Source organism: Megascapheus bottae, chromosome X (genome assembly GCF_031878675.1).
Source record: "Megascapheus bottae isolate mThoBot1 chromosome X, mThoBot2.hap1, whole genome shotgun sequence".
Taxonomy (NCBI): Eukaryota; Metazoa; Chordata; class Mammalia; order Rodentia; family Geomyidae; genus Megascapheus; species Megascapheus bottae.
The window spans coordinates 93,871,239-93,875,602 of NC_143547.1; positions in this window are offsets into that span (position 1 = coordinate 93,871,239).

Sequence of the window (4,364 nt, forward strand, 5' to 3'; positions counted from 1 at the left end):
AGGACGACGCTGATGGTGCTCCCCTCAACCCCCTACCCCCCCGATCCCCCAGTCTCCCTGTGGTCTCCACCCTCCCCAGGGTTGAAGGCGCTGGGGGTCGAGGGAGACAGCTGGTGGGGGGGGGGAGTGGAAGAGATGCACGCAGTCTTACTTAGAGTGGCGGGGAGAGACATTGAGGATGAAGAGACAGTGAGAGATAGAAATAAGGAGAGACATGTCGGGAAAGTGACAATCAGGGAGGTTGAGCGAAAAAAAAAGAGCAAAGAAGAACGCGACACATGGAAAGAGTTAACAAGCTCACAGGACAGATGGTGAGAGGCAGACGGACGAGGAGACGCGGTGAGGGACAGGAAAAAGCACGAGACACACAAGGACAGAGGGCAAAAGACACAAGAAGTGCAGAAGGAATGAGGAAGAAGGACCACACTGAGCAGGAGGAGAACGCCCTCAACAAAGTGAGACGGACCAACCGGAAGGGGAGAGGGTCGCGGAGGCGAGGTGACAAGGGGTCTGGCTGGGGGCCTCTGCGCACGGACGCCCAGGCGCCGTCGGGCTGCTGCCGGGGTTATGGAACCGGCGAGGCGCGGGGCGGCGCGGCGCCGGGAGCACATCAGCCGGCTTACCTGTTGCTGCCCGGAGGCGTCGAGCTGCGGGTCGGTCCCTCGGAGCTCGCCGCGCCGGTCCGGCTGCCGCTTGGGAAGCCGGCGGGCTGCGGACGCGCACCCAAGTGCCAGGAGCAGCGGAGCAGCGGGCGCAGCGGGATCGGGGTGCAGAGCCTCCACCCGCGCGTCCGGCCCGCGCGCTGCGCTGCAAGCTCTGAGCGGCCGCGGGGGCGCACGGCGTCTTAAGGCAGCGCGGTGCCCTCACCTTGTGGCGCCCCCCCTTCTGTCCCCGCCCGCGCCCGTGACGCACAAGGCCACAGAGCCCAGAAGACTGGGCTGGCGGATGTGTGTGTGTTTGTGTGTGTGTGTGTGTGTGTGTGTGTGTGTGTGTGCCTTTGGTTAGCTTGGAGATAGAAACTGCTTAAAATCTTGTGGTATTTTGAATAAAGCACATAATGTTTTGCCATTTGCAAACTTCCCAAAGGCATGCGTACACACACACACACACACACACACACACACACACACACTCTCCAATGGACCCCCCCGCACAGATTTTCCCACTCTATGTCCCACCACAAGCTCCCTAAACTGACAAACTGGACATGTCACCAGAGGTGACGTTACTGCACACACACACACACACAAACTGTCACCTCTGCATGTTGACTTAGGTACTGGCAGCACATCTACACAGCCTTTCCAAAAACAGGGTCTGGGACTTTGCCCATGACCTCTAAAAGCCCCCGAAGTATGAACTAAGCTTAGGCTCAGAAGGCAAATGAAGCATTTTTTAAAAAAAAATGAATTTCTCTAGCACCTAGGAAGAGCTAAACGGCAAGATGTGGGAATATTCATTATAAAACAAGCCGCAAACACTGTCGTTATATTTAATTGAAGATTATAAGAATCTCTCTCTTTTTCTGTTTCTTTCTTGACTCTCTCTCTGTCCCTCTCTCCCTCCATCTCTCCCTTTCTAACACACACACACACACACACACACACACACACACACACACACTCAGGCAAGCTGGATTTTTCTTTGATGTTTTTTTTTTTAAATAAAACATGCAATGGACTCATATCCCTAGCTCCGTGAGATAAGTGCTGCTATTGTCTTCATTTTATACAAGCAGGAACACAACTTGCGCAAGTTCAAGTGAATACTGTGCTTGCACCTGTTCTATCAACTAAGCCATTCTGTCGTCCTCAAACACATATTGGGTGTTTGGAGCATTTCAGACCTGAGGTGGCAGCACAGCATGAAACATTCTCGCCATTCCCGCCTCCTCAGGGAAGGTGTCTCACATCGGGGGATTATTTACACTGGCTTCCCCAAAGATGAGAAAGCATTTTCTACATAGGAGAAACGGAAAGGGAGGGAAGGATGCTTTGCATTATGGAGGAGCACAAAGATAGGGCTGCAGGAATCAGCAGCAGACCTCGGTTGGGAAAACAAGTACACTGCCACAGGCACAGCCAGAAGTGCCAATCTTGGAACTTTGGGCTTTATCTGGAGATCCCAGGAAGACTGGCCAAGAGCTATCTTACTATGAATAGTTTTAAACATGCACAAATCTAATGAACACAATTAAATAAACTCTCATTTTCCCCATCACTTAACATGAACGATGACATGAATTTTCTTCTTCTTGTTCATTGATAGCTTTTAAATTAGGAAATATGACCAAGTTTCGGATGCTCCAGGGTATCCTAGAAATAGAACTTCAGTGGAAGGACAGGTCACAATGGACTAATAGCAGAGAGAAGCTTGTAGTAGGATTCACTACCACAACAAATCGACAGAGCACAGGATATGGCTAGAAGGCAGTGAAGGGACTATAAGATGAGCATAGGAGCGCTCAGTGGCGGGACTAGATGCAGATATTTCTCCCTTCACATTTCCTGCTTCTGGGTCAGGGAGCGTAGGCAAGTATATAATGGAGCCCTAGGATGCTCTTTGGATTTCAAGTCCTACACATTTACTCTTAGATCATTTGTCTTTTTCCCTTCTAGGCCTGATTTTATCTTCCAAAGGTTGAATGGTTTTAAAAAAAACAGCCTGTTCATTTTTCCTAGAGACAGTTTCCATGATAATCACTCATAGTTATTAATTTCTAGCCTCACACTGGCCATGCTGCAGAATCCTGGGTGGCAAGCACTGTCAAGTAGCAGTTGGTTAAGGCAAGATTATTTAGCATTCATTTGGGAGGCAGTCAAGCTATTAGGCAAAGATCAGAGACAATGGCCAGTTGTTTCCAACCTTTCCTCTTTTTGGAACACATAGTGAGAGAACCACAACATATGTGTCAAAGGATCTCAGAAGGACCCCCGCATGCAGTCTGCAGCTGAATTCCTGGGTGCAAAGGCCTCTGGAAAAGAAGCCATCTGACTTGTGTTCAGGACACAGAAAGGTAAGGAACCATAAGGAAAGAAATGTAAGCCACTTTTCCCTACATGGCAATGTATGAGGATGCTGAATTTTCTGTTGGTTCCTTTACTCTCTTTCTCTTAGACTTGAATTTCAAAGTCACATTAAAAATAAGCTCCTCTTCTGGATGCACTGGCGAAGGTGGATTTGACTTCTTGCCCTGACAGCACTGATTCTGCTGGCTTAGAACAACCCTTCAACTGGCAAGCTTCATGACATTCTGGGAGAATTCATAGGGGTGAAATAAAATAGTTTGATATGATGGATAGCTGAAGAAGCTACAGAGCCTATTTCTCCATCTTGAAAAGTTAGTAGCAGTGGAAAGAAAATTGGGGCATTAATAGGCCAGAACTGGAGGGTAAAAAGCCACTAAGAATATAGAGCTCTAGGGCCTGAACCCAATGACAACATTGTTCAGCAGTATGCTAGACTCATTTGTTTACTGGTCAGTAAGCTAGACATGTTTACCTTATCAGAGCAGCAGCCTCAATTGATGTACTAACAGACAGAAAAGACAGCTTGGAAGACCCAGATAGGTTTTAGTTTTAATAATAAGACTAGATGCAACAGGTCCTTAGTTTCCTTGAGGAAACTGAAGATTAAGATAAAAAAAAACAAAGCCCTTAATTTTTTATCCAGCACTCCACTGCTCCCAAGGTACATCTTAAGGCTGGATAAAGCTCATTGGTAAAGTGCTTGCCTAGCATGTGCAAAAGCCCTGGGATCGATCCTCAGCTCTGTCCCTGCTTCCCCAAAGGTGTTGAAATAGTAAAAAAAAAGTGCTTTAGAATCGATGTAAGTAACTCCATAAAGAGTGGTTAAGTAACTTATTCAAGGTCACATAGGAGTAAGTGTTGGAATGTTGTTCTTTGAAACAGGGATACTTTATAAATGATTTTAAGTATCCTAAAGCAAGACAGAAAGGCTCCTGGAAATGAAGTTAACTTAGAGTTTTCTGACCATTTAAAAAAATCAGAAATGGCTAGAATTGTGGGAAGATAACTGTAGCTGCAATCATAATGGCTTCTTTTTGTAGGGTACATGGCTCCCATACATGGGGGCATGACTAAATCACTCAATGGAAATGTTAAGTTACATTCCTTCCCACTTAGCAAGTCCATAATAAGTCAATGGAGAAAAGATATGGTTTTGTTCTGGACTTCCTGCCTGTGTGAGTCTTAAAAAATTTTCAGTGTTATGAATTACTCTAGTAGTAGTCACTTTAGAGCAACCTCTAGGATGTGTATTAAAACTCAACAAAATTAGCTATTGTCTGGTGGTAAGCTGACATTGCCCATTCTGTAGGCTTGGGTGGCACACAAAGTTCAGTT